At 38.7% G+C, this 24,034-nt stretch overlaps 1 pseudogene; it reads left to right on the forward strand.

Moving 5' to 3' along the window:
• The first annotated feature begins 322 nt into the window (after positions 1-322).
• On the forward strand, positions 323-1,745 carry LOC114024995 (annotated as a pseudogene).
• The last annotated feature ends 22,289 nt before the right edge of the window (positions 1,746-24,034 follow it).

The raw sequence follows: 24,034 nt of genomic DNA on the forward strand, positions 1-24,034 counted from the left end.
ATCAGAAGAGAAAGTCAGATTTGTTTTTTAGTGATCCATACTGATATTGATCCACTTTCCTTGTTGTCTCTTCCTATCCTAGTCCATCTTCCAACTCTACATCCAGTCAGTCATCCCTTCCCTGTTCAGTAAACTCCAGTGGGGTTCCTTTCATCTCCAGAATCATTAAATATAAATCCTTTGCAATTCAACACTCTTCATAATCTTGTGTCATGTGGATCACAGAGTCAGGAGATATAAGAAGAATGGAAAGTAGGGGAGAGGGCAGAAGCTTATCTAAATACATCAAACTGCCTCTGGGCATTTTTGCTGGTTGTCCTCCATGCGTGCCTGGACTCTCTCCGTCTCTGCCCTCTTGGCTTCTTCTGTAGCTTTCTTCAAGTATCAGTTAAAATCCTAATTTCTACAATAAGTCTTTCTGGTCCATCTTAATTCTGATGCCATTGCTCCATTGATGATCTGCACAATTCATCTGTCTCGTATGTATGTATCTTTTATTTGTACATAGTTATTGTGTCTCTCATGTGATGATTGCCTTGAGCCTTTCTTTGTATGTTCAGTGTATTGACAACAATGCCTGGCATAATATCATAATATATCTGATACTTAATAAGTTTCCTGACAGACTGATCCCAAGCTGGCTAGACACAAATACTCAAAGGCTATAAGAAAGTGAGGCAACCTTATTTCTTTAAGAGTTTTTTTTTTTTCAATGTGGTGTCAGGTTGTGCTGGGGCAGCATTTATATTTATAGTCAAGATCATCTTATGCGAGGCCTAAGCATCATGGCTACAGCTTCCTTGTGCTAAGGAACAAGGCAAAGATGCCCATCCTGGGCATGGGCAGTTGGAAGTCCCCTCCAGGCAAAGCGGCCAATGCAGTGAAGACTGCAATCAGTATTGGATGCCACCACATTGACTGTACCCACCCTCTACCAAAATAAGAATGAAGTAGGCGAGGTCATCTAAGAGAAGATCAAGGTGAACATTGTCAAATGGGAAGATCTCTTTATTGTCAGCAAGCTTTGGTGCATATCCCACGAGAAAAGCTTGGTTAAGTCAGCCTTCTAATAAAACTCTAAGTGACTTGAAGTTGGATTATTTGGATCTCTACCCTTGTTTATTGGCTTATGGGATTTAAGGCTAGGAAGGATCTTCTCACCCTGGATGACAAGGGCAGTATGGTTCACAATAACACAAACTTTTTGGATACATGGATGGCCGTGGAAGAGTTAGTGGATACAGACTGGTGAAAGTCATTGGAGTCTCCAACTTCAACCGCCTCCAGATTAAGAAGATTGACCAAGCCAGAGCTGAAGCATGAGCCAGCAGTTAATCAGATCAAGTGCTATATGGTATCTCACCCAGGAGAAGTTGGCCAAATATATTGACAGAACAAAGGCATTGTAGTAACAGACTACAATATCCTCTTGATTCTCCAGATTTGCCATGGGCCAAGCCAGAGGACCCTTCTTCTTTTGAATGATTTTAGGATCCAGGCCACTGCAACAAAACACCAAAAAAAAAAAAAAATCACAAGCACAATCGGGTTCTACCTCCAAAGCGAAGTAGTTGTAATCCCCAAGTCAGTCACCCTATCATGGATTGCTGAGAGCTTGAAGGTGTTTGATTTTGAGTTGACTGATGAGTTGACTATGCTCAGCTGCAACTAGAGAGTAGTTTAGTCTGTGCCTTGGTCAATGCTGCTTCTCACAAAGCTTCCTCCCCTTCCATGCCCCATTTTGAAATCTTGGGTAGTTACTGCCCAGTGTCCAGATGACAGTCTCCTCATATTTTCAGTTGTGCTGGCTCATCTTGACAAGAGTGTATCCTTTTCCTGCATTGCATCAGCCAACCATTGCCTCTGCTTGAAAGAGCTGGACCAGCCACTGAATATCCCCCCCACATCTCAAGCTTGGTTGAGGAACTCCTGGTTTTCTGCGCCCTCCTTCCTGCCCAGCTAGGAGGAGTACAGAATGACTATCCCTCTCCCCTCCCTACATGGACCCTGCAAACAAGAATTAATTCACGGGAAGTGCTTTTCTTTCTTTTAGTAACAAGTAGATTTCATCTGATTGAAGTTGTAAACCCTAACTTCTTAACTTTAAATTTAAAAAAAAATTCACGTAAAAAGAAAGAGTTTTTTCTTGAAAGAGGTCAGGTTCTCAAAGAAAGATCTGGTTGATGATGGGTACTGTTGTTATTTTGGGTCATGCCTGAAAGTCATGCAGTGTCCCCTGACATCTTTTCCAGATAATACAGAATATTGAGAGAAAGGAAGGTGATATATACATAGGGAACTAATTAATTTCTAAACAGAAGCACAACTTGGCCCCTTAAAATTATAAGGTTACCTATGGATTATAACCTATGGAAGATTTAGGATGTGGGAAAGGGAGTTGTTATGGAACATCATGATGTTCCCCATTTTGCTTTAGTGAGCTACTGTGGGATCACCATTCTGGAATGAATTTAGATTAGCTGGTCTTCAGATGATAATCATACATGCCACCTGTGTCGATGTCTTTCCATTCAAAATAGTACATAGGATGTATATGGGTATTTGGGACCTATCTCTCCCAAGACACACAAGAACTATAAATTAATAAATAAGCACAAAACTTTGCTCTTCACAGAAATAAAGACAGACCTAAATAATTAGAGCAAAAAATTTGCTCATGATTTGAATCTACTAATACAAAATGTCAGTATAACTTAAATTAATTTATATTAATTATTTGAATTGTTATTCTTTAAGAACAATAAAGCAATAATACAATAAAATCCATGTGAAGGAACAGATCAAGAATTTTGAGAGAAATAATGAAAAAAATGTAAAGGAAAGGACCCCTTTAGGACTATCATCATATAATCCTAAGACTGCTTTGGTCATTTGACCCACTAAGAAAAAGAGAGAGGTAGAGAAAAGCTTAGCTACACAACATACAGAAGCAAATAATAAGTTTTTGAATGAGGGAGTAGCCCAACCCCCTCATACAAACATTGTCTCACAAAAAGTTTTGGGAAAACTGGAAAATAATCTGGCAGCATTAGCATAGACGCTACAACATCTCACACCATTTACAAACAACAAACTCCAAATGGATGTGTGACATTGGAATCACCAACAAATTAGAAGAGAAAGAAAGTAAAATACTTTTCTTTCAGATCATATGATCTAGCAATATACAACACTGGTTATAGACTATGTGTGTGTGTGTGTGTGTGTGTAGTATGTATATGTGTATATATACATGTAAGTATTATGTCCATACATACATGTGTATATACGTGTGTGTGTGTGTGTGTATATATATATATATACACACACACACATATATATGTGTACACATTACATCTCCACAAGGAGATCAAAGAATTAAAGATAAATATATTTTATAGTAGCACTTTTTATGTAGATAAAACTACACTGAAGTTTATACAAATTTGCAAATATTGAGAACAAAAGGGGTTGGAAGATTGGCCATAAATTTGGGAATGAGTGAACTTATTTATGGCATGTATTATGAATGTAGAGGGGTTTATTGAACTGTAAGAATATGAAGGAATGGTTTTCAGAGACTGGCAAAAACTTGTAGGGGAAAATGCATGCAGGGTGAAGTGGGCAGGAGCAGGGGAACAAATTTATAAAATAATGCCAATGTTAAACTCAGTTTCAGAGGACAGAAAACCAAATGTAGGAATTTCTGTTTTTATTATATATACTTGTTACACAGTAGAGGTTTTATTTTTATGATAGGTTAGGGTGGGGAGGAGTAGCTAATATACAGAAAAACAAGTCATTAAATATTTTTAAAAGCATGAAAGAAAACTAAGGTCACAGAAGGAATCACTGAGAGAAGGACAGTTTTTGAAAGTTACATATATATGTATATATATACATATATATAATGACTTTAAATGAAAAGCAATCTAAGCTTCATATAACAGATTCACAGTTTCCTCTAGAGATTGTTTTCCTGCTCTATTGTGTCTAAAAGTTGTTTAAGGTTCTACAATAAAAAAAAAAATTGAAAAGCTATTGGCAATTTCTCCAAATCTGTAGGAATTTAACTTGATATTAAATCCCTGAATGAGAATCTTATCCAGAACAAGATCAAATAGAAGTAAATCCCAGCAAGACAGCAAATTGATTTAAAAAAAAAAACAAAACTACAAATTAACATTATCTAATTGTTGTGTAGTACTTTTATTTATGTTGTTAAAACATTTCCCAATTACATTTGAATCAGGTTCTGGAGGTTGACATCTCTGCTTGCATTTTATACATTCTTCCATCAGAATTTTGATCAGCACTTATTAAGAATTTCATTGTTGAGAGCACACCCATATTAATTAAATACCATGCTTGATTTCTCAACAATCATCATCACTCCATCTTGTTCTATATATAATATAGTATAGGAGGAACTACGTAACACACAGTCCTATAGAAATATATTTAAACTGCACTGGCTTTAAGTGGGCTGCCAACAACTGACCACATGGCACCATCTTTAGAAACATTTAACCTCCTTCCCATGAGGTAAATAACATGTGGGGTCATTCATAACAACCTTACTGTCACTGGCAAGAATGGGATTACCTGTACTGCCATACAGAAAGACATGATTATTATGTCATGGGGAAAGGAGATCACTATAAGGCTCTTGGGAGAAGAGGAGAAGTGGGACTGACCATTTATGGGCTCTAAAGACAAAACAGGTGACTTTCTCACATCTTCCTGGGCGTGACCTCTAAAGTGCATTTAAAGAGAAAGAGATTTTGACTTCTTCCAGGAGCCAAGATGGCAGAGTAAGAAGTAAGTCACTCTTACCCTCCCATTCACCTCTGAAAGCCCAGAAAATATCGCCCCAGGAAAAACCCTGGAACAGCTGAACCAGAAGAAAGATGGGGTGCAGGAGTCCAGTAGCCCAGGTAACTTGAGGGATTAACGGGAAAGGCCCTTCTTGTCCTGGGGGAAGGGGAGCAGTACAGAACAGGAGGCATCCCAGCAAGCTAGTGGAAAGCCCCACCTCAGCATACCAGGAGGAGATCCTGAAGCCCAGGTAGTGGAGCAAGGCAAACAGTAACACCTGGACCCCTGAGTGACTCATTGAGGGCAGGGGAACTGGTGGAAACCAACTCAGAAAACCACCAGGTGCCTTGGCACCTAGTTACCTGGTAATCAGCTCTCCCAGTACCTCAGCAAAACTAAGGGAAGCAGCGCTCCAAGGGGCCCCAGGTGATAAACATCCTGCAACATCCATCTGAAAGGAGCTGAAGAAAGTGAAAGGAAGGAAAGGCCTGGGTGAGCAGGAAATCTCCAGGAGCCACACTACCCAGTCCTACCCCTAGAGTTCCAGTGTTGCTGTTTCCAGCCCAACACCAGGTAAGCTGCCAGAATCCTACAGCCTCCAACTGCCAACATTGGAGGCCCCAGCACACAAAGCCAGTGAACAGGCCCTAGGCTCCCAACACAAGAAGCTTGTCAGTGCCCTCTGCTCCCCAGCAGTCTCTTTAAAGGCCAGGAAACAAGCAAACACCATGAGGAAAAAGAAACATATGACACATTCATATTATGACAACAGGAAAGATCAAGGCAGAAATTCTGAAGAGGATAACATTGTCAACAAACCCACATGTGGAACCTCAAAAGGGAATACGAACTGGTCTGAAGTCCAAAAAGCCTTCTTAGAAGAGCACAAAAAGGATTTTAAAAGTCAAATGAGAGAGGTAGAAGAAAAAATGGGAAAAGAAATGAGAGGTATGCAAGAGAGAGTCAATAGCTTAGAAAAGGAAGGACAAAAATTAACTGTGGAAAACAAGTCCTTAAATAATACATTTGACCAACTGGAAAAAAAAAAGTACACTGAAGAAAACAAGTCCCTAAAATATATAATTGGCCAAATGAGGAAGGAGGTACAAAATCTAATAGAAAAAAACAATTTGTTAAACATTAGACTTGGGCAAATGGAAGCTAATGACTCTATGAGAGAGCAAGAATCAGTCAAACACAAACAAAAGAATGAAAAAAAAATAGATGAAAATGTAAAATACGTCATTGGTAGAACAACTGACCTGGAAACTCAATCCAGGAGAGACAATTTAAAAATCATTGGTCTACCTGAAAATCACAATGAAAAATAGAACCTGGACAGTATCTTTCAGGAAATCATAAAGGTATGCCCTGAGGTCTTAGAACCAGAGGGTAAAATAGCCATAGAAAGAATCCATCCACCACCTCCTGGAAGAGATCCCAAATTAAAAACACTAAGGAATATAGTAGCCAAAATCCAAAATTACCAGGTCAAAAAGAAAATACTGCAAGCAGCCAGAAAGAAACAATTTAAATATCATGGAACCACAGTCAAGATTACATGGGACCTTGCAGCTTCCACATTAAAGACCATAGGGCATGGAATATGATATTTCACAAGGCAAAGGAGCTTGGATTACAACCAAGGATCAGTTCTACCCAGTGAAAATGAGCATAATCTTTCAGGGGAGGAGATGGATGGATGTCCAATGAAATAAGAGACTTCCAAACCTTCCTGATAAAAAGACCCTTTAGAGCTCAACAGAAAATTTGATCTTCAATTACAAGAGACAAAATCTTAAAAAGGTAAACGGGACAGAAAGAAACAACATGCTATTAATAAGGACAAACTGTTTACATAGCCTGCAAGGGAAAATGAACACTTGTAATCCTTGAGAATTGTATTGTTATTATACCATGTTAAAGGGGGTATACATAAAGGGAGTGGGTATATTTGACTTTGATGTAATGATAAAAAAAAATCTAATCAAGTGGGTTAAATGGATCCAAATAAGTGGATTAATCTGATCTAACTAAGAAAATGTACTGAGAGAAAAGTAAAGGAGGAGGCAGATAAAGGTAAATTGCATTACAGGAAAAGGCACAAAAACCTATTACAGCAGAGGTTGGCTCAAGAAGGGAATAACATAATCAGTTAGGTACTAGTATATTGATAGACTTAATTAACCCTTTTCAGCAATACAAGGATCTAAGACATCTCCAGAGGCCTCTCATGATGGAAAATGTTACCTACATCCAAAGAAAACTATGAAGTTTGAATGCAGATCGAGCCATACTGTTTGCTATTTTTTTTTTCTTCTGTTGTGTTTTGTTTCCTCTTTCTGGTGATTCCTCCTATTGGTTCTAATTCTTACTTACAACATCACTAATGTGAAAATATGTTTAGTAAGAATGTATATATATAGCCTATATCAGATTGTGCACCATCTTGGGGAGGGAGGTGGGGAAGAAAAATTTAAAACTCAAAAGCTTATGGAAGTAATTTTTGATAAATCACAATAAATTAATTTAAAAAAAGAGAAAGAGATTTCTAAAATATCATCATCCTATGGAGATTGATGAATGCCTTTATCATTATTTACTCTTGATTTTTACAGAGGCCTTTTCACTGTGACACAATCAAGTCAGAACCAGAGCCATTTCACACTTAATTGCTTTATTTTATGGTCTAAATAAAGCAGACCACATCTCTATCTCTATAGCAGGTGTACAACTTGACTTGAACTCCAGAGCTCTTCCATGTCCTGTTCTTCTGAAATTCAGCAGTCAAAGGTATTACTCCAGTGGCTTGGAATTGCTGACACCAGACTCCTCATCCCCTGGTGCTGGAAGGAAACAGAGCCTGCTCAGGCCAACTGTGCCCAACTCCTGGAGACCATAGACAACAGAAGCTTCATTTTGACGATGAGGCACTGGGACTCCAGTGATGTCTGGTATTCTTCCAGATGCTGGGGCAGACCCTGAGTGGTTTTCCAAAGAATCATTTCCTCGAGAGAAGCCAGGAAAAGTCAAGGCAGACTCTACATGAAACGTCTCTGGGACAGGACGTGCCATAAGATCACCTTGTAGGGGGCTTCTCTCACAAAGAATATTGAGGCCAAATGATGAACCCACTCACCCGGGCCCCCCCCTACTGAGGCCTGAGGGGAGCTGCCTCAGCAACTGGGGTTTCTCACCCAACCCTGGGCTTTGGTTCCGTATGGGCCCCAGACCTCAATTTATACCCTCTAGGACAGGTGATCCAACAACAACACTGATGACTCACCAGCCATGACATCACAAAAGGCCCTTGCCTGGCAGCCCCATGTAGGAGGCAGCATTCCCCAATATGGTCATGAGGGGCTTTTTTTTGTCCTTAAAAGGCATGTCCTCAATGTTGCTCATGTGTGACTTTGTCAGTGCTACCTGGTGATCTTGATTCATAAGCCAATGAGGAGAAGAATGCCCTAAAAAGCAAAATTGGCCAGATGGAAAAGGAAGTCCGAAAGCTTACTGAAGAAAATAATTCCTTAAAAATTAGAATGGAGCAATTGGAAGCTAGTGACTTTATGAGGAATCAAGACACTGTAAAACAAATCCAAAAGAATGAAAAAATAGAAAGCAATGTGAAATATCTCATGGGAAAAACAACCGACCTGGAAAATAGATCCAGGAGAGATAATTTAAAAATTATTGGACTATCTGAAAGTCATGATCAAAAAAGAGCCTAGACATCATCTTTCAAGAAATTATCAAGGAAAACTGTCATGTTTTTTTTAGAACCAGAGGGCAAAATAGACATTGAAAGAATCCACTGAACCCCTCCTGAAAGAGATCCCCAAAGGAAAACTCCTAGGAATATAGTAGCCAAATTCCAGAGTTCCCAGGTCAAGGAGAAGATATTGCAAGCAGCCAGAAAGAAACAATTCAAGTATTGTGAAAACACAATCAGGATAACACAAGATTTAGCAACTTCTACATTAAGGGACTGGAAGGCATGGAATATAATATTCTGAAAAGCAAAGGAGATACGATTACAATCAAGAATCACCTACCCAGCAAGACTGAGCATAATCCTTCAGGGAAAAAAATGAACATTCAGTGAAATAGAGGACTTTCAAGCATTCTTGATGAAAAGACCAGAGCTGAATAGAAAATTTGACTTTCTAATATAAGACTCAAGAGAAGCATGAAGAGGTAAACAGGAAAGAGAAATCATAAGGGACTTATTAAAGTTGGCCTGTTTACATTCCCACATGGAGAGATGATATTTGTAACTCATGAGACTTGTCAGTATTAGGGTAGTTGGAGGGAAAAAATTATATGTATGTAGATAGATAGATAGATAGATAGATAGAGGGCAAAGGGTGAGTTGAAGATGAAGGGTTTATGCCTGGAGAATAAAATTAAGGGGTGAGAGAGGATTATACTGGGAGAAGGAGAAAGGGAGAGGTAGAATGGGGCAAATTATCTCACATAAAACAGACAAGAAAAGGCTTTTACAGTGGAGGGGGAATGGGGGAAGGTGAGAGAGAATGAGTGAATCTTATTCTCATCAGATTTGGCTTAAGGAGGGAATGACACACACACTCAATTGGGTATGGAAATCTATTTTACCCTACAAGAAAATAGGTGGGAAAGGGGACAAGAGAGCAGAGGGATAATAGAGGGGAGGGCAGATTGGGGGAGGGAGTAATCAGAAGCAAACACTTCTAAGGAGAAAGAGGGTCAAAAAAGAGAATAGAATAAAGGGGGGGCGGGATAGGATTAAGGAAAACATACTTAGTTTGTCACAACCTGACTACTATGGAAGTGTTTTGCATGACTACACATGTATAACCTGTATCGAGTTGTTTGCCTTCTCAATGAGGGTGGGTGGCAAGGGAGGAAGGGAGAAAATTTGGAACCCAAAGTTTTAAAAATGAATGTTAAAAAAAATTGTTTTCACATGCAACTGTGAAATAAGATATACAGGCAATGAGGTATAGAAATCTATCCTGCCCTAAAGGAAAATTGAAGGGGAAGGGGATAATAAAAGGGAGGGGGATAGAAGGGAAGACAGATTAGGGGAAGGGATATACAGAATGCATGCCATCTTGCGGTGGGGGAAGGGACGAGATGAGAGAATTTGGAACTCAAAATCTTGTGGAAGTGAATGTTGAAAACTAAAAATAAATTAATAAAAATCTGTCAAAAAAAAACCCCACAGTAACTGGTCCTATAGAAATGCTTATTTGCTTCTTTTTCCTTCTCCAGATGTTATTATATTACTCTCTAGAACTTTCCTTAGTTCCCTGGATTTCTTGTCACTCTATTTTCTATGCTTTTCATTTTAATAATGTGTGTTCTCTAGCTGGTAGACAAACTAGGAAAGGAGAGAAAACAAGCACTTATTAAGCACGTACCATATCCTAGGCACTGTATTATGTGCTTTACATATATTATCTCATTTGATCCTCACAACTGTGTGAGGTAGATGCTTTTGTCATCTCCACATGAACAACACTGAGGACATGCCTTTTAAGGACAAAAAACAGCCCCTCATGCCCATATTTGGGAATACTGCCTACTACATGGGGCTGCCAGGCAAGGGCCTTTTGTGATGTCATGGCTGGTGAGTCATCAGGGTTGTTGTTGGGTCACCTGTCCTAGAGGGTATAAATTGAGGTCTGGGGCCCATACGGAACCAAAGCCTGGGGTTGGGTGAGAAACCCCAGTTGCTGAGGCAGCTCCCCTCAGGCCTCAGTAGGGGATGAACCCGGGTGAGTGGGTTCATCATTTGGCCTCAATATTCTTTGCGAGAGAAGCCCCCTACAAGGTGATCTTATGGCACGTCCTGTCCCAGAGACGTTTCACGTAGAGTCTGCCTTGACTTTTCCTGGCTTCTCTCGAGGAAATGATTCTTTGGAAAACCACTCAGGGTCTGCCCCAGCATCTGGAAGAATACCAGACGTCACCGGAGTCCCAGTGCGTCGTCGTCAAAATGTAGCTTTTGTTGTGTATGGCCTCCAGGACGTGGGCACAGTTGTCCTGAGCAGGCTGTTTCCTTCCAGCGCCAGGGGATGAGGAGTCCGGTGTCAGCAATTCCAAACCACTGGAGTAATACCTTAGACTGCTGAATTTCAGAAGAACAGGACACGGAAGAGCTAGAGTTCAAGTCAAGTTGTACACCTGCTATAGAGATAGAGATGTGGTCTGCTTTATTTAGACCATAAAATAAAGCAATTAAGTGTGAAATGACTCTGGTTCTGTCTTGACTGTGTCACAGTGAAAGGCCTCTGTAGAAATCAAGAGTAAATAATGATAAAGGCATTCATCAATCTCCATGGGATGATGATGTTTTAGAAATCTCTTTCTCTTTAAATGCGCTTTAGAGGTCATGCCCAGAAAGATGTGAAAAAGTCACCTGTTTTGTCTTTAGAGCCCATAAATGGTCAGTCTTGCTTCTCCTCTTTTCCCAGGAGCCCTATGGTGATCTCCTTTCCCCATGACATAATAATCATGTCTTTCATTGTGGCAGTACAGGTAATCTCATTTTTGCCCAGTGACGGTAAGGTTGTTATGAATGACCCCGTATGTTATCTACCTCATGGGAAGGAGGTTAAATGCTTCTAAAGATGGCGCCAAGTGGTCAGTTGTTGGCAGTTCACTTAAAGGCAGTGCAATTTAAATATATTTTTATAGGACTGTGTGTTATGTAGTTCCTCCTATACTATATTATATATAGAACAAGATGAAGTGATGATGATTGTTGAGAAATCAAGCATGGTATTTAATTAATATGGGTGTGCTCTCAACAATGAAATTCTTAATAAGTGCTGATCAAAATTCTGATGGAGGAATGTTTATAAAATGTAAGCAGAGATGTCCAACCTCCAGAATCAGATTCAAATGTAATTGGGATGGTTTAACAGAATAAATAAAAGTACTATGCAACAATTAGATAATGTTAATTTGTAGTTTTGGTTTTTTTTTTAATCAGTTTGCTGTCTTGCAGGGATTTATTTCTATTTGATCTTGTCCTGGACATCCTCTATTCTCAGACAGAAGTCTTTTCCCCATAAGATTCTTCTCAGAATTCAAGGATTTAATAAGTTTCTATTCTAGCCCTTTCTTTGAAAACCTCTGGGTATAAATATATCCTAATTGGTATTATATATTCCTGGATCATATAAGTACAAACCATAATCATGAAAAGTATTTTACTTACTCCCTTGTTTTTTATCTCAATAAGTTATGAATCCATTTGGAGCTTAAGTAAAGTGAGATTTTGCAATGTCTAACCTAAGTTATTTTGCCAGATTATTTTCCAGCTTTTCCAACAGTTTTTTGTGGAATACTGTTTGTGTGACTTGAGTTGGACCCACCCCTCATTTAACTTCCTTACTCTGTGTTCATTTGCTTCCATATGTTGTATACCTTAATCTGTTCTCTACCTCTCTCTTTTTTTAAGTGTTTAATTCAAGTAGTATTGATATTTTATATTAGCAGAGCCAAATATTTCATGAGCAAATTTCAATGAGCAATTATTTAAGTTTGGCTTATTTTTGTGAAGAGCAGTGTTTTATGATTTTATTCAATATAAGTATTGTGTGCCTCAGGAGAGATAAGCATATATATATATATATATATATATATATATATATATATACACACACATATATATGTAAACATATACATGTGTACACATACATATATGCACAGTATATGGAGATAATTAAAATGGAATGAATGTACCTCTGATCACATTGGAAAGGCTTCTAGCCTTTCTCCATTACATATAATAATCATGTTGACTTTTAGACTTAAATATTTCTATTTTAGTTGCACATGCCCACATCATTGATTTGTTCTTTTTTTTTCTTTTGTTGTTTTTAATGATCAGCCTACTTACTCCCCTTGTTGTTTTTTTTTAGCAGCCATCAAATCCTGTGTTTAACCCAAAAATATGCTTGACCACCATACTCCTCTTTTTTGTTATTCCAGAAAATCTTTCTGTTTCAATTAATTAATAACTAATCAATTACCCTTAGTGACACTGATAAATCTAGAGCCACATGCAGATTTTAAAATTTTAGTCTGGAATGATTCAACTGATTCCAGAAAAGCAGAAAGAATGGCCAGTCCAATGGTTTCTGGCACAGTTTTTTTTTTTTATTTTTTTGGTTTTGTGGCCCACAGTCATTGTTGGTTGAGGATCAAAAGAAAAAGAAAAGCTTTTTCTCATTTTAATCAGCCCGTGGCTTTAAATGACAATGGTGGTGCTTTCTTTCCCAGCCCTTCCAACAACAACTATCATTTTCCTTTTTTGTCATCTTTGCCAACCTGATAGGTGTGAGGTGGAATATATTAGGCCCCTAATATATCTCAAGTCAGTAGCAGCACACGCAGTTTATTCTAACTTCATTGTAAATCTTTATGTATGGCTCTTTCAGTTGTCATCGACAAAGCTCAATAATGTTATCTGTGACTTAGAGAAGCAGATTAGGGATATCACCGTCCAGCACAGAATCAGAAAGTCCTGGCTTCAAGTCCTGCCTTTGATTGTGTCACATTGATTGGGGCAAACTTAACTCTCAACATTTATATTTCACATTCTACCATCCAGCTGTCTACTCAGGCCTTCTATGTCTTACAATTCAATTCTGCCCCCTACTCCCCCTGCCCCCAACTTTATTCTTCTCATTTCATTTTTTCTTACTCTTGACAAAAATCATTAAACCATTGCTTCTGAAGAGAGCATTCCAATCCAAGGCAGTAGAGCCTTATGAGATATAATTCACCCTTTGGTCAAGTGACCCCAGGCAATTTTATTTGGATGCCATATCTTCTTCTTGTCAGTACATAAGGCTTCCTTTCTCCTTTCTGAATCTCTTATGTAATTGCTGAGTAGCTTATGCTGCTCTCATTATGGTTCTGACTGGCTTTGGCCTCAGGCAGGCACATGCTTCTATTAATATACCTTACTGTTTCCACCAAAGAGCAGTGATATGATCCGATCATCATTTAGTTGAAGTTCTCATGTAACTCTAATGCTATAAGGTAGGTTTTTGGGTTTTCCAGGAAGAGCCAAGTTGAACAAGAGCTATAACTGGAGGCTGAGATATGCTTAGACCTCAATGTCCAGTTTCCTTTTGAAGGAATATTTTAGAGATAAAAAAGAAAATTCTCTGTTTTTCTAGTCTTGGTCATTGTGGGTAAATTGTTTAATTATGCATTGCCTCAATTTTGCCATCTGGAAAATGGACTAATGGCCTAATCAATTCACAAAAAAATGTGTTGTGAAGAAAAGATCTGATCAAAGAATATGATAGTTCTTAGAGAACATGGTCATTTAAGTGATATACCAATAAAAGATTTCAAAGTTCATGTGCTTAGGTTTGAGATAAGGCAGCACAGTTTGGGTAGAGTGTTGAGGATGAAATCAGGACAATGTGGATTGCAATCCTGTCTCAGCCACTTCGTAGACTTTGTACTATGACTTCATCAGGTCATCTCCATTTTACAAACAGGAATGTGTGTGTGTGTGTGTGTGTGTCTGATAGGCTGACTGCAGCTCTTGAGTCAATTGCAGTCTGTTGTTTTTAGCCTATCATTTAAAATGTGTGTGTTTCTCTCAGGATGCCACTGAGAAATTACAGACCTCTTGACATATGAGTTCCTATTATATAGCACAGAAACTTCTTGAGAGCAAGGATTTTTTTTTTGTCTTTGTCTCCTTAATAATTATATATTCACACATTGTTCACACAAAACCTATAATATATTATATATAATATGTAATATAATAATATAATAAAATTCATCCTTGTCCGCTCAGATGGATATCTGCCCTGCTGCCAGTGGCCTTTCTTCCAGTGTTCACTAGTACTTCCCAGCCTTCCCAGTGGATCTGCAAAATCCATGCCATCCAAATCCCTGGGGAAGTTGGTCCAGGTACAAGGGTGGGGAACCTGTGTCCTCCAGACCACACAGGTAGCCCTCTAGGATTCAGTCAAAGGGCCGCACTTGAGTTCCTAGACGCTTCGAGGCTACGGGTTCCCCACCCTTGGCCCTTCAAGAGCTTAACTAGGTAGGCTGGGTCCTGGAGTCAAGAGGACCAGAGTTCAAATCTAGTCTCAGACACTGGCAGTGTGACCCTGGAGGCAAGTCACTTAACTTCTGCTTTGCTATCTTCTACTGTAAAAACGGGGATAATAACAGCACTTCCAGAGTTGGGGAGGATCATTAGATACTTTGTAAAGTACTTAATGCTGCCTGGCACATAGTAGACACTATGCTTATTCCCCTTCCTCCTCCCCTCCTACCACATTGCCCCTCCCCACCTGGAGTTGAATCGTCCTAATTGGTAAAAGAAAGAATAAGTTGCCTAGCATAATATTTATCCAAACAAACTCTGTTTCATATCTCATCCTGGCTCACCAAGGCTTCTTGCTATCTGTTCTTCTGCCCTACCCTTAATGCAATTGATCATCCCTAGAGATTGATGGTTTGATGTCACCTCTTGATCTGTCCAATTTTGAGAGGCCTGTAGAGTCTACCATAGAATGTGTGTAGGGCCTAAGTAAGATCAATTCACTTTCCCTTTAGCAGGTGTTAGGCAGGCCTTCCTAGCTCTCCCCAGTCCTTCTGCCCTATGTAGGTTTCTTGTCTCCACCTATTAGAAGATGTTTTTTGACTCTTTCAGTTTTTTTTTGATTGTGTCCTCCTTAGCACAATATTTGACACACAGTAAACCTAAATTCTTTTTTTATTCATTCATATAATATCAGATTTGGATGGAGATTTCATCAAAAACCTAATTTCTTTAACTTGTCCTATGTGGAAATAAATTTAGCAAGTTCAGTTAATGATAATCAGCAGTTATTACATCTATGATCTTGTACTCCATTTCAGACACATCTCCCACATATTAAATGTAGTAAAATTCGAGGTTAGAGGGAGAGCCCCACTATGTGGGGTCAGTAGAGCTCTGCCCCCGGGCTTCGACATGATTGTGCACAGGCCACTTTAGTTCAGAATTTAACTACATGTTGTAAATGTATAGATTACTAGGGTTATTTCCATGATTGTTTCTGTTAAAGTAACCCCCCCCCAAAAAAAAAAACCAAAGCAAACAAAAACCTTCACTATTCTGGAGTTACTGCTGTGCTTAACAACTTGGCTCTATAGGGGGAAAAAGTACACATAACACTTTTAAGTATAATCTACATTATTAACACTTAAGTCTAAACAATAAATAAAACATACATCAAGCTCTGATTTGTAGGAGATCCTCATTGAAAGTTTAACAGTTGGCCCTCCAGAACCTGTTTGAATGAGTTCCATCCCACTTCTGACTGTTATCCTGGTCAACTCTTTTGTGATAGGGATTCCTTTAAGATTTGGGTTGCACTAAATTGGCTGCTGAACCTTAGCTCTTCTACTTAATGCCCTGTAATTTGGGCATGTTGTTTAACCTTTCTAGGCCTCAGTTTCTTCAGCTCTAAAATAAGGGAATTGAACTAAGGGAGCTCTAAATTCCTATTCATCCCTAGATTGACGGTTTGATGTCACCTCCTGATCTTTCCAATTTGGAGAGGCCTGTAGAGTCAACCATAGAATGTGTGTAGGGCCTAATGTTGAAATGTTGAGTTTTTCATCCTCATGACATTTATATATGGACAAAACAAAGAAAAAGGATCATCATAGCCATTTTTTATTTGTTTGTTATGTTGTTTGTTTGTTTGTTTTTTTATGTGTCTTAGTAATGGAAATCCTTCCAAGCAAGCTATACACTTGCAACTTTGATCCATTCGTCAGAGTTCCTGCTTGAAGTAATTAGATGAGAGGCTAGTGATAAGGGCAAGAGGATCTTGTACTGCTACCTCTACTCTGCTCCCCCCAAATTGTTTTGGACCCAAAGTCAGAGGAAGGAATCAGCAAAGCCAATGATGTTTGGAAATTTGACATGCTTTTATTTCATCTTTATAATGTTTGTACTAAAAGGTGGTTAACTGGCTTTTTTTAAGGTCATAGCTTTGAATAATTATTTCTTATACTATCACTGAAAGGAAGAATATGTATTTCTCCCTATCCTTCCAATGTCCTAATCTGGATCTTTCTCTATTCAATTCTCTTCGTCTTTAAATTCTTAGCTTCACTCTTCAACACTGTGATAATTCTTGTTCTCTTGAAGTTATCTAATCCAACATGTACAGTGTCTCTTGAAAATGACTTTTTCTGCAAATTATTACCTTTTAGGCCTAATTTATCTTCCTATAAACTATGGATCCAACTTCCTTTGACAACGAAATGTTCCTGCATTTCACTTCTAGCCAATAAATCTTAGGGATCATCAGCGTGTGACCTGCTTAATTGATTCCTTGCATTTGTGCTTGTGCCCCAAATGGTATTGGTAGTCAAAGGGGAAAAGAAAAAACTCTTGTTCTTCTGATTCTTTCAAATGTAAGAATTTTGTGTCATGATCCCCTTCTGATATGGATTCAATTTGTATGACGTCAGGGCACATCTTCCTCTCTTTCATGGACTGGAAAGACCTTTAGTACAAGAATAAAATCCAATTAAGTTGGCCACTTTATAAATATTGAGCAGTACCGACCACACTCGAGGGGAACATAGCATCAAACACTCTTGTTATTGGGTACAAGCAATCACAATTGTTTCAAATCCAAATGACTTGAAAAGTGTGCAGCATTTGGAAAATGCGAAATAAATAGGCCTTTGTGCCATGTCCCTTTTGAGGTAAGACATTTTTTGTTTTATAATCATGAGCACAGTGTCCATTCCCCAAGTTGGTACAATTGCACATTTACATTTTGTTGCTCTAAGGGTTGCTTCTTATGAAGTCCAACCCTTGGCAGAACTGGGAAAGGAGTAAAGTTTATTTTAGATGTTATTGACTTTCTAATTTCGTGCCTTTGTCCACCCCACCCCTTCATTATCTACCCCTTATTCCCCCACCAAGCAAACAAATCTGCATCTGGTGTCTGCCTCAGAGCTGTAACTAGGACATCACAACCAGCACTTTGCCCCAGCATGACAGAATTTAGAGAGCACTGACAATACTTAAAATTATTCTGCATTATATGAACAAGTGAGCTTAGCTCTGTGTTGTTAGCACAGGATAATTAGTTAAAATAGGAAGGAACTAGATGACATTCTCTTGGCATTTTAAGTAAATTCTTTTCTAGGTCATGGGCACACCACACCTATAGTAAGGCCTGCCCCACCTTGTTTTAGAACATGTTTCATGATTCTAGGGGTACCAGACACTTTTTTGTACTATTTACCCTTAGTACAAAAAATATTTATAGCTCTAGCTATCAGAAACTCTCACTGTCTCCTTAGTAAAACCGGCTCTTCACTCTCATACATTATTGGTGGAGCTGTGAAGTGGTACAGCCATTTTGGAAAGCAACTTGGAATTGTGCAAATAAAATGACTAAAATTCCCACACCCTTTGAATCAGAGATTCTATTACTGAGCTTAGACCTGAGTCAAGGAAGCCATTGATAAGAAGAAAGTCTCCATAGTCACCAAAATATTTATAGCAGCATTTTTGAGCATTTTTCAAAGAATTGAAAACAAAGTAATGTCCATCAGTTGTGGAATGGCTAAGCAAATTGTGGTGCATGAATGTAATGAGATATTACCATGCATAAGAAATTATCTGTGTGATGAATATAGAAAAATATGAGGGGGCAGTTAAGTAGCACAGTGGATAGAGCACTGGCCCTGAAGTCAGGAGGAGCTGACTTCAAATCCAGCCTCAGACACATAACACTTACTAGCTGTGTGACCCATGGCAAGTCACTTAACCCCATTGCCTAACCAAAAAAAAAAAAAAGAGAGAGAGAGAAATACGCAAAAACTCAATGAACTGATACAGAGAGAAGTCAGAAGAGTCAAGAAAACAGTATACACAGTAAATATAACAGTGTAAATGGAAAGCATGACCCACCAAAATGTCAAAAGCAAATGTAACAAAATTATGAAGATCAAACAGGTCTTTATTAAAGAGGTATAAGAGGATGCCTTCCCACTTGGGCCACAGGTGTGACATATTGCATGTTTTGGGACTTTTTCAGTGTATTGCTCAGTTCTGCTGATTTTTTTTCCCTTTCTAAAAATACTGTTATATGGGGTGGCTTTCTGAAGAAGAGACAGAGGGATACTGGGAATAACTATGATGATATAAGAAACAGAAGATATCAGAAGTTAAAACTTATTTAAAAAAACTCTTAATAAAGGATCTGATATAATTGTTAAGTCTCACATCCCATCTCTACTATTAACAAGCTTCAAAGTAACAAAGGCAAAGGGAAAAAATAAAATACTAAATAAATACAAAAAAGACAAAGAAAGGAAATTATAATTGAGGAATTTCACACGCAAGCAATCATCAAAATGGGGTTTTATTGATATCCTTTGTCTTTACATCATATTTGTTTCCATATATGTTCCTCTCATATACTAAGGACCTAGAAGCCTAAGGTAAATCCATTCACAGGATATGGGAAATAGATAATAAAATAGCAACAGAGACTGAGGAAGATCTGTCTGACAGGTACAAAGAGAATAATCATACACTAGTATCAGGAAAACTTAAGAAGGAAAGAGTACCAGGAGGCAACCAGTGGTCAACAATGCTAAATACTTTGGAGAGGTCAAGAAAGATGAGAACCAAGAGGAAGTTATCAGAGTTAGTAATAAAGAGATTGTTGGTGACCTTGGATATATTTGCTTCAGTCAAGCAGTGGGAACAGAAGCAAAACTGAAGGCATTGAGAAGTGAATAGAAGGCAACAAATTGGAACCAAAGGTGGAGTAGATTACTTTTTCTTTCTGGAAATTTGAATGTGAAAGGGAGGAGAGCCATAGGATGACTGCTTGACCTTATCATCTACTCAAGCTAAGGGTTTTTTGTTTTGTTTTTTGGATGGTGGAGATTTGGGTATGTTTGAAGGCAGCAGTGGATAAATGGAAGTTAAAAATTAGGAAGATAGCTGTGATGATTAAAGAAAGTTTTCTGCAGTGGCTGGGATCAAAGACACAAGTAGAGGGGTTGGCATTGCCAAGGAAAAGGACCAAAGACCAGAACAGATGGTGGAGAATGGTGCTGACGTGATTTTAACTGTAGAATTAGTGAGGAAAGGGAGTCAGGGACAAATTAATTATTTTTTCAGGGAGTCAGGGACAAATTAATTATTTTTTCAGTTAAGTATAAGGCAATCAGTCAGTAAACATTTCTTAAATAATTATTACTCAATGTGACAAGTATTGTGCTAAACATTGAAGATAAAAAGAAAAAATGAAACTTGCTGAACTCAAGAAGCTTCCACTCTAGCATTCTAGTGGGGGAGATGTTGTGAGTGTGTGTGTATTGTGTAGGCGGGGGATGGAGGGAGGGAGAGAGAGAGAGAGACAGAGACAGAGGGAGAGGAGATAGATTTATCCAAGGTACTATTAGAGAAAAAGACATTAGCAGGTGGGGGAATGGTAGAATGCTTAAGAGAAGTCTTGAAGAAGGACAGAGATTCTAAGAGGTAGAAGTGAGTATGGGGTGTATTTTACCTTCCTAGAGGCATCTAGGTGGTACAGTGAATAGAACACTGGGCCTGGGGTTGGAAAAATCCAAGTTAATATGGCCTCAGACACTTACTAGCTACGTGACCCCCTAGGCAAGTCATTAATTCTCTATTTGTTCCAGTTTCCTTATCTGTAAAATGGGAGTGATAATAGCACCTCTGTCCCAGGCTTGTTGTGCAAATCAAATAAGATAATATGTGAAAATGTTCAGACAAGTGCCTTGCGCTTAGCAGGCACTCAATAAATGCTTATTCCCTTCCTTCCCATTCCAGGCATGGGAGACAGTCAGTCTAAAGACACAGAGATGGGAGAGGATGCATATGTAAACAGCAAGGAGGCCCATATGGATGAACTATAGACTATGTAGAAGCAAATAACATGTAAGAACTATGTGTATGTATGTATATATATGTATATATATATATACATGCACACACACATATAGAGTATGTATATATAGAGTGCATAGATATACATAGATATAGATATATAGAGAGTATATATATAGAGAGAGAATATATATATAGATTGATATAGAGTTTATCTCTCTATGTATAGATAGATAGAGGCAAATAACATATAAGAAATATATATATATATATATATATACTAAGAGAGAGAGAGAGTATGTAGAGGCAAGTAATATTATAAGAAGACTGGAAAAATAGGAAGGAATCAGGTTGCAAAGATCCTTAAATGCTAAATAGAGGTGTTTATATTTGATACTTGAGTTAGTAGGAAGCCACGGCACCGAGTAGATGGGAAAAGTAGGCAGACCTTCTCCATAGCAAAATTACTTTGCTTACTGGGAAGGGACAAGTAGTTGGTATTGTTGGTGGCTTGAGAAGGGAAGAGGTTTAGAATGGCTCTTGTGGTGAACATAATTAAGATTCAGTCAGGGAAGGGGGAAGGGGAGTGAATGAGCACTTATTATTTATCATGGAAAGGTCAGAAGATTAACAGGTGGAAGTAAAAGTCCCATTGAAAGCAGCTCAATTACATTTCTAATAGACTCAATAGGTATGGCTTTGCAACTTTCTTCAGCATATGAACCTGAGCACAGAAGGTGAATGTGGGGAATCCACGGTAGAGTTTTAGAAAGGGCTGAGCAGCAGCAGCAAAGGATCCAAGAGGAGGTTGAGGATAGTGTCAAACTGAACTGATTAACTCAAGCTGAGGTGATAGCTTGGGAATGTAGGCAACAGTAGGGTGACTGCAGGTGGAAAAGCTCGCAGATCTTTTTAATTCATCAAAAGATGGCCTAGAGAAGATAAACCTCTCCCTATGTAGGTGGCTGCTCCCATTTCTACCGAATCTTTGTGATACTCACCACCACATGCATCAGTGGTATTCTTGATAAGGGTATTGGGAAAGATCAGGAAGACCTGAAAGTGACCTTCCACAATAGACTGTATCTTTGTGGCCACATTGACTTAAATATGTGACAGACACAAGATCCCACTGTACTTGTTTTTATAATTATGAAAAAAATATGATTCAGTACAGCAAAATGCTACCGTAGAGACTCCCCAAAAGCTGTCACTCATCTCTGAATGAAGCTGTTTCAAGGTTTCTTGAAGATACAATAACAGTGAGAACTTTGTTCCTAGCTCTCTAAACTGAAACATTGGGAAAGTTAGAGATTCAGGAAAGACTGTACTCCCCAAAGATATTGGTTCCCAGAGAGGAAGTAACCCCAGCAGAATTCAAACTGAAGAAGGTTTCCCTATAGATAATGATCTCTTTCAACTGTTCCTATTTTGTGGTGGCATTAGGCTGATTTTATCAAGTGCTGAACCATTGTGGAGGTTAGGGAAGAGATGTTTAATCACTCAATAGTCAACAAACATTTAGTATGTATCTTCTATGTTCCTCATCACTGTGCTCGATGCCAGGAAAACAAATGAAGGCAAACAAAATAAAACAAAGAAAAGGCAATTGGAAGCAGCTAAGTGGTTCAGTGGATAGAGCACTGAGCCTGGTGTCAAGATGACCTGAATTCAAATATGGCCTCAGACACTTGCTAGCTGTGTGATCCTGGACAAGTCACTAAACCTCTGTTTGCCTTAATCCACTGGAGAAGGAAATGGCAAACCACTCCAGTATCTTTGCCAAGGAAACCCCGTGGAAAGTTTGATCCATAGGGTCATGAAGAGTCAGACACAACTGATCCACTGAACAACAACAAATAAAACCAATACCTTCTCTCAAGGAGTTCACAGTCTAATAGAGGAGACAACATGCAAAGAACTAGGTACAAAAAAGATGTAGACAGGGTGAGATTGGAGGAGGTAGTCTCACAGGGAAAGTACTGAGATTAAAGAGACCTAGTAAAAGCTTCTTATAGAAGGTGAGACTTTAGCTGAGACTTGAAGGATACCAGAGTCCCAAACATTGTGGACAGCCAGGGAAAATGCCCAGAGTCAGGAGAGAGTGTTATGTGAGAACAACAGAGGCCAGTGTCATTGCGTCATGGAATACGGGATATAATGGGAAATATGTTATGGAATATATAATGGGATATATGGAAATTGGAAAGGTAGGAAGGGGCCAGATGATGAAGTACTTTAAAGACCAAAGAGGGGATTTTACATTTGATCCTGGAGATAGCAGAGAGCCACTGAAGGATATGGAATAGGGGGTGATATGGTCACACCTGTGTTTTAAGAAGATCAGTTTGACAACTGAGCAAAGGATGGGTCAAAGGTAGAAACACAGGCAAGACCAAATAGCTGAAGAATGTCTATTGCTTAGAATATGACATGAAGTTGAATAGAAAAATCTATAGAGACTATCTATCTGTCTATATGTGATACATATATATGTGTGTGTGTGTGTGTGTATGTGTGTGTGTATGTATGTATGTATACATACACTGTAGATGGATGGATGGGTGGACGAGTTGGGCCCAGAATTAAACAAGAAGAGAGAGCAATATAGATTGCCTTTAGGAAATTGCAAAGCTCCTTTAATGACCCCAAGCTTCTTCCAGAAACAAAGACCCACTTTTCCTTTTTTCTTTTTTTTAATCAATAAATTTCTTTTTTTTTCCATTTTTCCATTTTTTTTATTTTTAACATGTGTTTTTAAAACTTTGGGTTACAAATTTTCTCCCTTCCTCCCTCCCCACCCACCCTCATTGAAAAGGCAAGCATCTCTATACAGGTTATGGATGTGTAGTCATGTAAAACACTTCTATAGTAGTCCTGTTGTGAAAAACTAAGTATATTTCCCTTCATCCTATCCTACCACCCATTTATTCTATTCTCTCTTTTGACCCTGTCCTTCCTCAGAAGTGTTTGCTTTTGATTATCCCCTCCACCTATCTGCCCTCCCCTCTGTCAACCCCCTGCTCTCTTGTCCCCTTCCCCCCTTATTTCCCTGTAGGGTAAGATAGATTTCCATACCACATTGTGTATGTTATTCCCTCCTTAAGCCAAACCCTATGAGAATAAGATTCACTCATTCCCTCTTACCTTCCCCCATTTCCCCTCCACTGTAAAAGCCTTTTTTTGTCTGTTTCATGTGAAATATTTTACCTCATTCTACTTCTCCCTTTCTCCTTCTCCCAGTATAATCCTCTCTCACCCCTTAATTTTATTTTCCAGATATTACCCCTCCATCTT

Source organism: Vombatus ursinus, unplaced genomic scaffold, assembly GCF_900497805.2.
Source record: "Vombatus ursinus unplaced genomic scaffold, bare-nosed wombat genome assembly UNPS02004577.1, whole genome shotgun sequence".
NCBI lineage: Eukaryota > Metazoa > Chordata > Mammalia > Diprotodontia > Vombatidae > Vombatus > Vombatus ursinus.